Source organism: Macrobrachium rosenbergii, chromosome 15, assembly GCF_040412425.1.
Source record: "Macrobrachium rosenbergii isolate ZJJX-2024 chromosome 15, ASM4041242v1, whole genome shotgun sequence".
Taxonomy (NCBI): domain Eukaryota; kingdom Metazoa; phylum Arthropoda; class Malacostraca; order Decapoda; family Palaemonidae; genus Macrobrachium; species Macrobrachium rosenbergii.
Genome location: NC_089755.1, coordinates 52,354,662 through 52,371,181, shown reverse-complemented (window position 1 = coordinate 52,371,181; position 16,520 = coordinate 52,354,662). Strand labels below are relative to the sequence as shown.

Below are 16,520 nucleotides of genomic sequence, written 5' to 3'. Positions count from 1 at the left end.
CCCGTTCTGGAGTAATCGACCCACGCTGAGCCGTTTGCTCTCTGCTGCTGTCAACCAAATCCATTTATCCTGGAATTTTAAGGTTGCCTGCTTCTGGTCTGGGCAATCGATGAAATGCACACTTCGATACACGTATATATGGTCGTGTGTCAAAGTACCGTGTTTGAACACACACACATATATATATATATATATATATATATATATATATATATATATATATATATATATATATATATATATATATATATATATATATATATATGTATGTTTGTTTATATATATAGATATGTATATCTATGTGTATGTTTTTATATATACATATATGTATATATATAAATATATGTATGTATATATATACCTACATATATAATTTGACAGGTACAGTCAAGGCGAGCAGACAGTTAACTAGACCCCATGCAATTAACAGTTCCAAGAATTAACAGAGTTAAAGTCTCTAAATCAGCTCTCAGAAACAAAATAAGCAAAATTTGTCAAAGAGAATGAATGCTTCTTTTCTTGATTTTACCATTCTAACTTATCACCCTTCGCTTTGTGCTAATCCTGGTAAGTGGAATATTAGTCCGTGGAATTTAAGAAATATTAAGAAACACTGTAGCAGCATTCATTGTTTAAAAAGTGAAAGTGTATATCTCCTTGTTGCTACGATAATATATTCTGGCATTGTTTTGTTTGCACTAAGGTTAGATACTGCACCAGCCCCGGTTTTTTTGCCATGCCCCTAGGTTAGGTTAGATTAGGTTTTAAAAACATGGTTTCAGAGTAATTTGAGTGTGGGAAACATAATGAGATTATTTTCAAGAAAATTCTATGGTTAGTTTTTAAGATATGGCGTCCCGCTTTTTTTCAGGGAAAGGTCCTGGTGCTAGGTTACATTGCGGGAAAATGCAGCCGAGTCACAAACATCAGGTTAGTCGACATAAATCTTTTTTTCAGGTTCTGTGCCATTTATAAATACATGGTGTTAATGATAATTCATTCAGCATATATTTAGCGAATTCAAGTTTAAAAAGCAGCTAAGAGACTGCTGATAGTCTCAGTCTGAGCGCGAATATTTTTCGGATAGTACGATAGTCGACGATAATACCAGAAACGCTGGAGATGAAAACTTATTTGATAATGAAATTTCAGGGAATAATTATGCATAGGGTTTACCATTGACTGAAAGAATTCGACACCATATAAGGATCTGAGAAAGTGCAAAGGTACCCGAAGGTTAGAAGTCTGGCATGACTTAGAGAAATGGGTAGAAAAATTTTGATATTATTGAAACATTCACGATATTGTTTGAATTATGCATGAAGAGCACATGGGATTAAGAAGTGAACTAGATGCTACTAGGAAGAATAGGGTACAAGAAAGAGAAAAAGATGAAAGTGGGTATAAAGTTAATAGAATTAAAGAAGAATTTGCTGAAAATCTTGAAAAAATGAAGGTTAGTCTCAGGCACTAACGGATCTAGTGGTGGGGGGGGGGTGCCACCTGGGCACGTGCCTCCCCCCATGAAAAATAATGACAAAATAATAACATTGAAGATTAGACAACAACATAGATAAGAAATATAAAAATGGGAAAAAAATAAAAAAGTCTGTTATATAAATTATACATATACTGTACACAAATCATAAAACTTATCGCAGATACGGAATTAAAAAAAAAATAGCAGTGATTCCATCAACGACATCCGCAAGTCGCGCCAATTAGCCTAGCAAAATGACGATGGCGCGTAATTGATCCTGACGAGGATCGGGCGGTGGTGGTGTTGGTCCTCCTCTTCCTCCCCCTCCTCCGATCCTTTCGGGCGAAGGCTTCGAATTTCATCAGCAATCGTTTTAAGTTTTCATAACAATGAGGTAACGGTTCGGGTGACTCTGTTAAAGCTGCTGCTAGCGGTGGTGGTGGTGGTGGTGCAGCCGGGAACGGAATGAAGCCGTTATATCAACATCTCCCTTCAACACCAACACTCGACACAATGAGATATGGCTTTCTCTCTCTCTCGCCGTTTATTCTGGGCTACTGAGAGAGAGAGAGAGAGAGAGAGAGAGAGAGAGAGAGAGAGAGGAGAGAGAGCGGGGGTGGGGGAAGACTTGCTCCACTGCACAAATTAAGTAGGTTGGAGGACCGTACATGCATAGACAGACGAACAGATAGATAGGTCTAATAATAGACAGCTCACTCATAATCGACCTCATGAACACAAAACCATGTAAAAAGTTCATTTCGTTAATCGAGATCGGATTTTCCTTACTTTCCAAATTGAACGTAAATTTTTTATTTAAAAAAACGTTATATGTCTGGTTATTTTCCGAGTTATTCTGTTCACTTGAACAGTCGACGGAATAGTTCTGGGATTGGTTTAATATCATCTCTTTTTTTTTCGTTCTTGACTTATTGGATTTCCTCCCTCTTTCCTGCAAGAGACTGCCAGTTCCTTTTTTATTTGACATTGGCTGTTTTATAGCTAATGGGTCTTATTCACTTTATTGTGCTATTTCTTTAATGATTGTTTAATGCTTTCCTAATAGGGTGTTAAACTCCATAAACCTACGTAAGGCTCTTACGCAAAGCATCGATGTCTATAGACCAATGTTACCGTAGTCAAGACAGCCTTCTTTGTCAGAGTCTAGAGAAGAAATACGTTTAAATCATCTGAACTCCAGGAACCTAATTACCTTGCATAATGTCCAGTGATTCCGTAAGGTCTTACGATACCCAGAGATTGCGCATGAGCTGTGTTGGCTTTTCTTTTAGCACTGACCTTATAGATGAATGAACATAGGCCATGAGTCTAAAGCGAAACCTGGTTATTGCGTTGAACTTTTTGAACTTTCTGACCCTGACGCTGTGCGAGTTATCAGTGCAGCAATAGAGCCATTTGTTGCTGAGAAACTTACATTTATCAGTGACATAGACTATGAAAAATGTTCATAATTTTAGTTTTTTATACAGAGAAAATAACGTACGAAGGAATTAGAGGTATTTTGAATGACAGATATTAAGGAAATTAAACCTATAAAAGATAACAAACTATAGTCAAGTAGACGGCGACAGCATATGATCAAGTAATGGAATTTTGAAATTTGTAAGAAGAGAAGCGTTACATATGAGAGAGAGAGAGAGAGAGAGAGAGAGAGAGAGAGAGAGAGAGAGAGAGAGAGAGAGTCGATGGAACAACCGAAAAGAGAATTCAAGGACATTTTAAAATCGACGAGTGAGATTAACCGAAATTTGAACAAAACGTAAACAGATAACCATAATTAGAAAACCCAGAGAAGAGTCTTCCTTCAGACAGTCCCTGAGAGGAGCCCTGTAGAAACCAAGTTGACTCGTTCACCCATTCGGGATGGCAAGGTCGGTGGATAGGAGTTAACCCCGGGGGGAGGAGGAGGGGATGGAGGAGGGGAGGAGGCCGTGTGAGAAGAGCAGATAGCGTCAGTTTTCATATAGCGTTGTTATTGCTGGGATCGTCTCCTGTGCTGGACCACGCCAAGCGGAAGGCTAAGGATTATTAGTAATTAGCGGCGACGGTGGTGCTGGTGATGCCAGTAGTGGTAGAAGAGGTGGAAGGCCGTTGGAAGAAGGTGATGGTGGTAGGTGGTGGTGGTGGTGGTGGAGACGTGTGCTGGTTGGTGGGAGTCTGCTACAGTGTCGTTGTCTAGGGGCGGTTACTCCCTCATTACAAGTAACATGACTTGAAAGGTATCTTCATGAATTCGAATGGTGGTGTACTGATTTGTAAGAAATAAAAAAAAAATATAATGAAAATATATTTCAAAAGAAGGGGAGAACGCGAGAGTTTGGAACACATCTACGCACGCACGCACGCAGCTCAAACGTAAGATTAAGGCCATAATTCAGATGTTGAGAACTTGGGGAAATCTGGAAGACAAAACTATTTATATGTTCATAATCCTCACAAAATACTAATAGAAAGGATGATACTGCGCCTATGCTGCGCCGCACAGGACATGTTTTGCCGATTTCTGAAGGAAATCTAATGAATCGGCTTGCGAAATATTTGTTCTGATAAAAGAGGGTATATGTGTGTGTGTTTGTAAGAGAGAGAGAGAGAGAGAGAGAGAGAGAGAGAGAGAGAGAGAGAGAGAGAGAGAGGCAACCTGCCAGCGAAGTGCATATGAATTGCGTTCTGATAAGATTTATCTCCGGGTGGGATTCAGCCTAAAGATCGATCACTCGAACGATGATGCACTGCATTTCGTATAGAATTTCTCTGTCTCTTTCAAGGTCTTACTGTTGTTTATTCATTGCGGTGATGCTTGATACAGTGAACTGTCTCGCGCGCGCGCACGTTGTTAGACGCATATCATGGTTACTTATTTTACTTTTCTACCAAAGTGACAGAGGCTCAGGTCAGGTAGACCGTTGACATAACAGTTTGCAAATTGGTGTTGAAATTAGTTATAATGAAACTCTCTCTCTCTCTCTCTCTCTCTCTCTCTCTCTCTCTCTCTCCAGCGTCCTCTTCATCCTTTTTCTTCCTCACTTTGTAAACTGAGAAGTTTGTCAGGAAGAGTCGTTTCTTTGTATGTAAACTTGGCACATTTCCAACGCTGTCCAATATCGGAGATTATTTTTGCGTACTAAATCATGAAAGCTCTAACCCATCATGGTGCCATTTCGCTTTTTAATTTTTTTTTTTTTTATTAAAAAACCAACTTTACGACCAGCAGTTACCTTAGTGGTTAGTACGATGCATGCGCCTTCGCTGATAAAGTTGCTGTCATACGTCAGCTCGTAGTTAAGAGTAGAGATAGCTTGTAGTCAACCTGTAGCGAAGTGTTACTAACGTAAAATGATAAAGATATCGAAATATCCAATTAATTGTTCACTCTATGGGCCTCCTTTTAGTTTTCTGTAAAAGAAAACTGTTGTGACGGCTTTGTCTGTCCGTCCGCACTATTTCTGTCCGCCCTCAGATCTTGAACACTACTGGGGCTAGAGGACTGCAAATTCGTATGTTGATCATCTACCCACCAATCATCAAGCATACCAAATTACAACCCCTAGCCTTGGTAGTTTTTATTTTATTTAAGGTTAAAGTTAGCCATAATCGTGCTTCTGGCAACGATATAGTCCAGGCCATCAACGGGCCGTGGTTAAAGTAACTTAATGAATTACAACTCGGAAATGTAAGTTAATGAATTATACCTCGGAAAAAGTTAACAATAGTTCAGATAAACTGGCGATTCGTAGTTTTACACATTTAACCTCTGGGCTTCTTGCCTAACAATCAGTCACCTAGCGTTAACCTAGTACAGGATTCAGTATTTTATGAAATTGGTGTGTGGACCAACGTGTTTTCAGCGATCGCGTGCAGCTTACTATTCCTGTGAATTGTGTTTTGGGAACGAGTTTTACAAGTTGTCTTATAAGTTACAGTCTAGATGTAGATCATGTGGTAAGGATCAGTTATGTTCTGAGTTTTCAACTGGGCAAACCATTCGTGGAAATTGCTAATGTTTGTTTGATGGTGCTGCATCGAGAAATTCTGTAACCTGTTTCATGTACCGAACGGATTAGGTTTAGCCTTGATGCATCCATGCCATTTCAGCACCTTTAATAGGAAATGGTGTTTTCTGTTCGAAGTAGGTTCAGTTGGTCAAATAGAAATTGTTGATTGGAGGACGCTCAAAATCCATGACAATCACGTAAAAACCACGAAACTGATTTAAGTAGTCTCAAGAGATAGCGTAGCACTAGCATCAGCATTTCCAAATCTTTCTTGAGGCGTAGAGTCACATAGTTTGTTGTAGCCTAATTAAACATTCCATGACCTCACACTGTAGGCCCCAACAGTTTGTCCAGGCTACCCCAGCCAAACCTTACGTTGGTAAACAGGTTATGGCTCTTGTCGGTGTTACATCTAGAGCTCGGTAGCCCCACAGCTTGCATTAACGCAGGCAAACTTTATCCAGCCATGTTGGGCTGCAGTTTGGGGAATTCGGCCGTTAAGTCATTTAGGCTGTAAGCACGTTTACGTGCAAAATGGGCGCCGCGTTTAGTAACAGACCCTTGGGAGATGTATGCAAAACATAAAATAATGACGGTAAACATCATAAACATGAACATAAATATAAACATGGTGACCAGGACCGGTACTAAACAAGGTGGAAGTTCAGCGGACGCTGTGTTCAGTACCAGCCCCTTGGGGATGAGAGTAAAAATGTAAACAAAGGAGGATAAATTTCTCAAATGACCCCACTTGTACTGTTTAGTAAAAAAACTTTACTGTTTAGTAATTAAAAAAATCATTAATAAACAGTATCTTTGTGCGGAACTCCTCCTTAGAATTACCCCAGTGTGTACTAACCCTACCCAACTTTCTCCATAGTACTGGAGTTTGCACTAGCCTTATTTATTTGTTGACAGTGCCTAAAATAACCAGCCCAGACCACGTAGAGATACGTGATGAGTACTAGCCAATACCAGTCTTCCCGAACTTTGTAGATCACATGAATTTTATTAGCCTCACATAACATTCGTAAACTTTTTAGGACTATGTGATTTGCCCCAGCCTAACTTCCCAGACCTCATGGGGACATGTTAATCAGCTAAGTGGTCTGGCTAAAATAAAAAAAGATATAGGACAGTATTGTTATTTTGGAATTTTTGGGTACAGATTTTATATTAATAATTTTGGTTTTTATCTAAAACTGTCCATTTATTTTAAGATAGCTGAGGGTTTTAGTTGTTTCATAAGGAAGCTAGAAGTAATTATAACCCATTGTAAACCAGTTATTTCACCAGACCTCATGGGGACATGCAACATAACCCTAAACAGAGAGAGCTGGTTAAAGTAACCTAAAAAATTATCATCTTAGGATGCAGTTGGATTATTTATTTAACAAAAGGTGTTTTGTTATCATTACAGGATTATGTTTTCAGAGTACAGATTTTTTATGTAATAATTTTCCATTTTTATCTAAAACTGTTTTCCATTTATTTTAAAGATAAGAACTTTATTGAGAAAATCATTTTCAGTTGTTTATTTATGTGAAAATCATAATGTTGTAATTATAATATTTGTAAACCAATTATTTCCATTGTGGAATTTGGAGAATGAAACCAGCCAATGTAACCCTGAGAAATTTAATAGCCTTCTGGAAAATTTCACTTGGTTAATTCCTTCATAGTTTTGGTGCAAATTTTATATTAGATGGACAGCTGATTTTTGCAGTTCCGTATCTTTTATCGTTATTAGTACATTGATGTTTGCAGTTCCAAGTAACTAAAAGATGTTTTAAGTTTTTGGTTATCATTTACAGTTTTATGTTTGAGGTCAAACTTGAGAGTGCTAGATTTTATTTATGTGTTTGAAATATTTTCCAGTTTTAAACTTAACCTAGGCCAGATGTTTTAGTTTTCTGTTTGCAGTTAATATAATTTTAAACCTGATAAGATGTTTTTTTTTGGAAAATCATAATGTTTTCTGTCAGTTTTGTACATGTTTTGATATTTATTCTGAAAATCATAATATTTTCAAATGTACATCTTGATATTTTGGTTCTACCATGTTTTCATATTTTCAAACTTGAGTAGGCCTAGATTTGGAGTTTTGAAAACATTTGTGAATGTCGAGTTTTCAAACTTGAGATGAGAAATTTAAAAGTTTTGGTTCATTTGTCATGTTTTCTGTCGAGTTTTCAAACTTGAGACTATTTCAGATGTTTTAAGTTTTGTTCTATTTGTATGTTTTCTGTCAAATTTTATTTGAGATGGACTGTTCTGTTTTCATGTTTTCTGCCGAGTTTTCAAACTTGAGACTAGGCCTAGATGTTTTAAGTTTTTGGTTCTTTTGTCATGTTTTCTGCCGAGTTTTCAAACTGAGTTACTAGATGTTTTGACTTTCTATTTGTCATGTTAAGTGTCGAGTTTTCAAACTTGAGACTAGGCCTAGATGTTTTAAGTTTTTGGTTCTGTTTGTCATGTTTTCTGTCGAGTTTTCAAACTTGAGACTAGGCCTAGATGTTTTAAGTTTTTGGTTCTATTTGTCATGTTTTCTGTCGAGTTTTCAAACTTGAGACTAGGCCTAGATGTTTTAAGTTTTTGGTTCTATTTGTCATGTTTTCTGTCGAGTTTTCAAACTTGAGACTAGGCCTAGATGTTTTAAGTTTTTTTCTATTTGTCATGTTTTCTGCCGAGTTTTGTCATGATGTTTTTTTTGGCTCTATTTTTCATGTTTTCTGTCGAGTTTTCAAACTTGAGACTAGGCCTAGATGTTTTAAGTTTTTGGTTCTATTTGTCATGTTTTCTGTCGAGTTTTCAAACTTGAGACTAGGCCTAGATGTTTTAAGTTTTTGGCTCTATTTTCATGTTTTCTGTCGAGTTTTCAAACTTGAGACTAGGCCTAGATGTTTTAAGTTTTTGGTTCTATTTTTCATGTTTTCTGTCGAGTTTTCAAACTTGAGACTAGGCCTAGATGTTTTAAGTTTTTGTTTCTGTTTGTCATGCCGTCTGTGGTCAGTCTACCTGTCTTCTGTTGGGACTAGATGAAAACTAATGAGCGAATATTGATCAGGCTTGGTAGAAAGTTTTTACCTGACCTTCTTGAGGCAATTAACTTTTGGGATAAACCGGTCAAAGGGTGAAAATATACCTGTGTAGGTCTTTTAAAAATATGGAGAATTTAAATTTTAGTGCCTTTATCATTTTGGTAAATATTTGATTTACTTTGTAATAACATTTTGATGAAAATAGCTGTAATTACAAAATAATCAAATTAATTAATTTTGACCTTTGAAAGTTATATGTCAAGGTCATAGTTTCCCGGGAGCTTAAAGGCTTCAGAGCCAGCATAATATTCATATTGACAAATTATAGTAATAATTCCTTGCTTTATATTTGCCAAATTTGAACCTCCAAGGTGGAAAAGTCAAGGTCACAGGTTCATGGAAATATCAGTATTTTATAGCATGTCGAGTATTTGTGACAGCCTTTACATACTGATAAATGATAGCAGTGCCTCTGTGGTAATTATATATTCTAAGTTTGACTTTTAAGAGGACAAAGGTCAAGGTCAAACACTCTTGATGATTTAAATGCTTAGCAGACAGCTATTTATTTATGGTATCATGTATATAATAGACATTATAACTGTAATTCAGATTTCACTCTCTTTATATAATTCAGAAGTGTTAGGAGAAAGAGGGTGAGGAAGACCGAGGAAGACTTAGATGGGGTGAGGGAAGTTTTGGAAAGGAAGGGCCTTAATATCCATGAATATGTTCAAGATAAGGGAAACTACTTCAATATGTGCAGGGCTTTAATGCACTGCTAATGAGCCTCCTGTGTTGTAGGTGTGTGAGAGGGCTGATATTTTGGAAGTTTACTGCCTATACGTTCATCCATGATTCTCAATTAAAGCATAATGTGACATTCACTGTTATATTTTCTTCAGGGTCACCCCTATAAAGGGAAATGGGTTAATGTTGAATATATATATATATATATATATATATATATATATATATATATATATATATATATATATATATATATATATATATATATATATATATATAATATATATCATAGAACCATATATATATATATATATATGTATATATATATAATATATATATATATATATATATATATATATATATATATATATATATATATATATATATATATATATATATATATATATATATATATATATATATATATATATATACTCCAGACAGCAGCCATTGCCTCACTTACATTTTCTCAGACCTCCTTTTAAACCAAACCAGTCACTCTCCAATCTATAAGATTTAACACACACTACCTCTGTCATAAAGGCTGAATGGATTGCAATAATATATCCTCAATTCAGCACATCCTCAGCAACGCCACCCCCCAATCTTTCCTAGCTAGTGACCCCCAAGGGTTTTAACCTGGTATGTATTCACCTTTGCGACGTGTTTAGTACAAGCCCGTTGGGGATGACCGTAAAAACATGAACAAAAGACTCTATAAATATCATAAAGATAATGACCCCCAAGAAATATTAGTCCTGGGTAACGACCCCCAAAAACCCTTGGGGGTCACTATGTAAGAAAGACCCCCCTCCCCCTCCTCCGTCCGCATCCATTCTATCAGCTTACCCAAATTCACAACATTTCAAGAAAATACATTAAGTTTATCTCATATGAGACAAATGTGTCTGAATTTTGTGGAAAGGACCCTCGTGCTGGGTAAACATTGGGTCCTTGACCGAACTTTAGACTCTGGTAGGGTCATGTAAGATTGTTAACCTTTAACCAAACGGAAGAGATTGACTGATTGATTTAATGTGTTCTCTGGCATTGCGACTGCTACGGTAAAAGGCGCCGATATCATTTGTTGTGAATGGCGAAATTCATATAAAAACTATCTATATGACGAGATAAAAACAATTAAGTTTTGCACAAGACCTGTTTCTGATACAAATCTAAAATGTCATTGGCATCCTAAACAGGTTCTTGCCTGAGGACTTTGGCTAGGGGGAGAAAGCGGGTTGCTTATTAATCGTGGTGCTTCCTCAGTTTTGAGAATGTATAGGCCTACCTTTTGCCTATGGTATTGTCTTACCGGTAAGCTTTGAAAGTGTTCAGCCCTAGCCTTCTTTTCGTATACTTTCAAAATACAAAATTATTTTTCTAGGACAGGCCGTTGAATAAGATTTTGAGCTGTTTTAATAAGATAATGAATTGAATGGTAATTCATATAACGTCGTTTATCAGGCATATAATCGTCAGTACGCTCGTCTCTTTCAAATCCACTCTTCGGTACAGTATACGATAACCCGATGTTCTTGAGAAAAAGCTAAGAATAAAAGATATTGACCATTATTTTCCTTGAGATACAGAAAACTATATTTCCGGCATCAGACCAACCAATTGCTATTCACAAAATTCAACAAACATTATAGAAAATGAAAGATCCTCCGTGTGGCAAGGCATTTGAGCCCTTGCGCGCGAATCTTGTAAGGATTTATATCCCCTGTCTGCAGAACGGAAGCATTTAAAGAGTGAGCGCCGTTGCCGAATGGGTTCTATTTCCTCTCTAAACATAAATATGCTAGTCACCGCTTCTGCCACGTTGACGGCAATTCTATACCGTTTGCGAAAAAAGAGGGGAAAAATACAAATAAAAACGAAAATATATATATGAAAAAAGGTAGGAGGTGAGTTTTGAGAGATGCGTCTATCGCACGAGTTCAGTTTTGTGTAATTGCGTGCGGCATCCTACCCTCTTAGCCAGATCTGTTTTTACAGAAGGGGAGAATAATAATCCTAAATCATATTTCCCTGGATATAACCTCAAAAAATAATAAACGGTCCAGGAAAACCTCTTTGGCAAGGCTGATAAATATGCGCGTCACTCTTAGCTACGGGCCCCCCTCGGTACGGGGGATTTTGGCGGGAACTCATCTTGGGGCGGAAATGACGTCGAGTTCCCGCGCTTTTGTTCTGACGGCCGACAACAAAAGACAAACGACACGAGAGGGCACCGTGGCGGGAAAAGTGGTTCTTACGGCGAGCCTAAGATATGTGTACGTTTGTGTGTTTGGGTGGAAGTGCATTTCTCCTGCTGGGTCTTGAGATAACCGTGTATGTATACACCTGCAGGACTAATCTTCGTGGAAAATTGAACAGAGCTGAATCTGGTTTAGTGTGAGGGCTGTTTAGTTTTTTTTTTTTTTTTAAGTTACGTACATTAAATTTTATTTACTTTTCTTTTAGTGAAACGAATTTAGATTGCGTATACATAAGACCATACGGTTTGTAATTTGTTATTAGTTTCGAGAGTGATTCCATGAGATGTCGAACAAGAACCATTGTAAATAAAGAAAAACTTAGTTGTGGGGATGTAATTTTCAAAACTGCAGGTGTCAGCAGTATTGATAACACTGGTGATATACTGATAAAATCCATTTCATTCAGTTGCGATTCACGGATCCTAAATATTTTTTGTGGATTTTATGGACGTTTCCAGGTCTTTCAGTTAGGCTACTTTTTTGTGTTTCTTCAGTTCCTAAGGCTACTTCTCTTTTTCTTCAGTTCCTAAGGCTTTTAACACTTCAGTTCCTAAGGCTACATTCTTTTTCTTCAGTTCCTAAATACTTCTCTTCTTCAGTTCCTAAGGCTACTTCTATTTTTCTTCAGTTCCGAAGGTTACAGGTCTTTTCTTCAGTTCCTAAGGCTACTTTTTTGTGTTTCTTCAGTTCCTAAGGCTACTTCTCTTTTTCTTCAGTTCCTAAGGCTACTTTTCTTCTTCAGTTCCTAAGGCTACTTCTCTTTTTCTTCAGTTCCGAAGGCTACTTCTCTTCTTCAGTTCCTAAGGCTACTTCTCTTTTTCTTCAGTTCCGAAGGCTACTTCTCTTTTTCGTCAGTTCCTAGGGCTACTTTTTTTCTTCAGCTCCTGAGGCTACTTCTCTTTTTCTTCAGTTCCTAAGGCTACTTGTCATTTTCTTTTCCCACCAGGATTCAGTTTTAATTTTTGTAAGATACAGATGGTTCGGGATATAAATACAGGTACAAATTATATATAAGTATTCTGCATAAGGCTTCTGTCCCATAGGGGAGTAGCGCCATCAGTGGACCTCACGCGGTGCACTGTAGGCATAATTAAAGGGTGTTTGCAAGCGTCCATTCAGCCTTTTGACATTACTTTCATTCCAGCATCCTTTTAACAGTCTTGCTGTCCAACCTCTCAGACTCTTGCTCCTTAGCGTAACTGTGAGATTTTCTCCCAGTTCTTTATATTTCATCTTTATTTTCTGGCTCTCTTTATCTACCCCATAGGAGGGTAGTGCCGTCAGTGCTCCTCGTGAGGTGCACTGTAGGCTTTACTTTAGGGTATTTGCGGCGTCCCTTCGGCCCCTAGCTGCAGCCCCTTTCATTCCTTTTACTATACCTCCGTTCATATTCTCTTTCTTCCATCTTCCTTTCTACCCTCTCCTAACAATTGTTTCACGGTGCAACTGCTTTGAGGTTTTCCTCCTGTTACACATTTCAAACCTTTTTACTCTCAATTTCCGTTTCAGCGCTGAATGACCTCATAAGTCCCAGTGCTTGGTCTTTGGCCTAAATCTCATACTCCAACTCTTTTTGTCTTGCTGCCCAACCCCTCTAACTTCCTCTTAAGCGTGTAGTGGCAGAAAGTGTTCCAGTGCTTGGATTGACAGCCTAAATTTCATAAGATCAAATCAGCAACAATTCTGACCTCTTATAATTTCCAACATTTAGCGAACTTTATTAGTGGTTGTGGTAACCCCGAGATAAGTAGATAATTTCCTTTGGTGGAAAATTGTCATCTCATTTTCATAGAGGACGGAACTCGAGCTGGTCTAGTATGTTATTTCTTAGTGATCGTAAAATCTGTTCGTATATCAATTTCTTGACAATCCAGTGGAAAGTCTATTCGTGTACCTGTTTCTTGATAACCCAGTGTTGAATCTATTCGTGTACCTGTTTCTTGATAATCCAGTGTTAAATCTATTCGTGTACCTGTTTCTTGATAATCCAGTGTAAAATCTATTCGTGTACCTGTTTCTTGATAATCCAGTGTTAAATCTATTCGTGTACCTGTTTCTTGATAATCCAGTGTTGAATCTATTTGTGTCCATGTTTCTTGATAACCCAGTGTTAAATCTATTCGTGTACCTGTTTCTTGATAATCCAGTGTTGAATCTATTTGTGTACCTGTTTCTTGATAATCCAGTGTTGAATCTATTCGTGTACCTATTTCTTGATAATCCAGTGTTGAATCTATTTGTGTACCTGTTTCTTGATAATCCAGTGTTGAATCTGTTTGTGTCCATGTTTCTTGATAATCCACTGTAAAATCTATTTGTGTACCTGTTTCTTGATAACCCAGTGTAAAATCTATTTGTGTACCTGTTTCTTGATAATCCAGTGTAAAATCTATTTGTGTACCTATTTCTTGATAATCCAGTGTTGAATCTATTTGTGTACCTGTTTCTTGACAATCCAGTGTAAAATCTATTTGTGTACCTGTTTCTTGATAACCCAGTGTAAATTCTATTCTTGTACCCGTTTCTTGATAACCCAGTGTAAATTCTATTCTTGTACCCGTTTCTTGATAACCCAGTGTAAATTCTATTCTTGTACCCGTTTCTTGATAACCCAGTGTAAATTCTATTCTTGTACCGTTTCTTGATAACCCAGTGTTAAATTCTATTCTTGTACCCGTTTCTTCAGTGTAAATTCTATTCTTGTGTTTCTTGATAACCCAGTGTAAAATTCTATTTTGTACCCGTTTCTTGATAACCCAGTGTAAATTCTATTCTTGTACCTGTTTCTTGATAACCCAGTGTAAATTCTATTTACCCGTTTCTTGATAACCCAGTGTAAATTCTATTTACCCGTTTCTTGATAACCCAGTGTAAATTCTATTCTTGTACCCGTTTCTTGATAACCCAGTGTAAATTCTATTCTTGTACCCGTTTCTTGATAACCCAGTGTAAATTCTATTCTTGTACCCGTTTCTTGATAACCCAGTGTAAATTCTATTCTTGTACCCGTTTCTTGATAACCCAGTGTAAATTCTATTCGCGTACCTGTTTCTTGATAATCCAGTGTTGAATCTATTTGCGTACCTGTTTCTTGATGATCGAGTGTAAATTCTATTCGTGTATCTTAATAATCCAGTATATCTATTTCCAAATATTTGCAAAATCTATTATCATATTCATTGTTTGTGTCAAAAGAATGCGCTTATACGAACGTAACAAAGCATTCAACTTTTGCATCAACGCATTCCCGTGGATTCTGGTATACGATTCTATATCCCCTTTTATTTTATCTCATACGTTCATCGTTTTTGCTTCCTCCGAAGGACTTAAAACAACGAAGTGGACATATCAGTAAAACAACGAAGCGTAGGATAGATTCTCGGGCATATTCACAATACCTACTTCCCTTGGGGTCTGTGGAGGGCGCCGTATATTTTGGGGATGTCACTTTGATGGGAATTTTATGGCCCCCCTCGTTTGCTTTCGCGACTCGGGAGCACGGGAGACGACGGCGCCTTTGAAGGGTTCGCGAATAATCTTTTAGACTGCTTGCTTGTTCGACAAGATGTCACGGTTTAAGTGCATGCGGTATATATATATATATATATATATATATATATATATATATATATATATATATATATATATATATATATATATATATATATATATATATATTTATATATATATATAGTATATATATATATATATATATATATATATATATATATATATATATATATATATATATATGTATATCGACATCCGTGAACGAATATTTGACTTCCTATAACATATTCCCCTTTGCATGAGATGTTTATTGCAGTACATTAACTTCCTTAATTCAGCTTTGCTGTGTTTAGATGATATACTCTTGTGGCCCTCAGGCCTCGCTGTGACCCTTGGCACTTGTTTATTGGAAGGTTTCTTAATGTAGTTATTACCTTGTAAATTTATTTTTCATTTGTTATTCTTTTTATGGACTTATAAACTGAGAGAGAGAGAGAGAGAGAGAGAGAGAGAGAGAGAGAGAGAGAGAGAGAGAGAGAGAGAGAGAGAGAGAGAGAGAGAGAGGTCATTAACCACTCAACTACATAGATGAGGCTCCCGTGCAGGCAGCCACCAAAAAAAAAAAAAAGGCAAGCGCACAAACACACACACACGTATCATCACCCTTCATGTAAATACACACACACACACACACAATTAATGCACATTACCCTTGAATTGGAAGCATATCATCTTCATAACTCGCACACATAAACTCACAAATACACAAGTACACACGCATCATCCTTCATGCACACACACACACACACAAACACACAAACAAGTCCCTCGTTGCAGTATGCGTTGTTGTACCTCCCCCCCTTTTATGTGTCATCAACCGAATCCCAAAGACTATGGCGTATGGGCCATAAATTCCGCCGCTGATATATTTCTGAGTGAATTTGGATGACCGAGATTCCGCGTCGGGTTTATTTGTGCGCCAGAGTTACCGTTTTTTTTTTTTTTTTTTTTTTTTTTTTTTTTTTAGGTTTTCAAGGACACGTCCTTGACTTTTTTTTGGGTCCGTACGTTTGTCGGTCGCGTTTGGGCGCGCGCTTGCGAGCGCGTAAGATGAAGGGAGGGTAGATGATGTTAATTATGGATTGGATGGTCAAGATGATAAGATGATGATTGTTAAGTATGACTAGAAAAGTGGAAGGAATACTCATGATGAAATAGATGATGAAGATAATGAGTATGAGACAATGATTGTGGTTGTTATGAGACAGTGATTGTGATGGCGATGGTGATGATAAACGGGAGATTGGTAATAATGATAGCTACAGAATCATTGTAGGATTGAAAACTCCACATTCAGTGATTTGAATAATGTTCCTGCAAAAACCCTGCACTGTAGGCATTACTTAAAAGTTTCTTTGCAGCGTCCCTTAGCCCCCTAGCTGCAACCCCTTTCATTCCTTTT

At 37.2% G+C, this 16,520-nt stretch overlaps 1 protein-coding gene across 3 annotated transcripts in view; it reads left to right on the top strand.

Annotated features, from left to right (window-relative positions):
• Positions 1 to 908: 908 nt before the first annotated feature.
• Positions 909 to 16,520, top strand: part of LOC136846708 (lachesin-like) — a 245,719-nt gene continuing 230,107 nt past the window's right edge. Inside the window, exon 1 of one of the 3 annotated variants that reach the window (XM_067117810.1) lies at positions 909 to 930. The gene's annotated coding sequence lies outside the window, so the exon portion shown is untranslated. Of the gene's footprint in view, positions 931 to 3,452; positions 3,612 to 5,278; positions 5,441 to 16,520 lie in introns of those variants that run through there. The other 2 variants (XM_067117814.1, XM_067117813.1) reach the window with 2 other exon arrangements.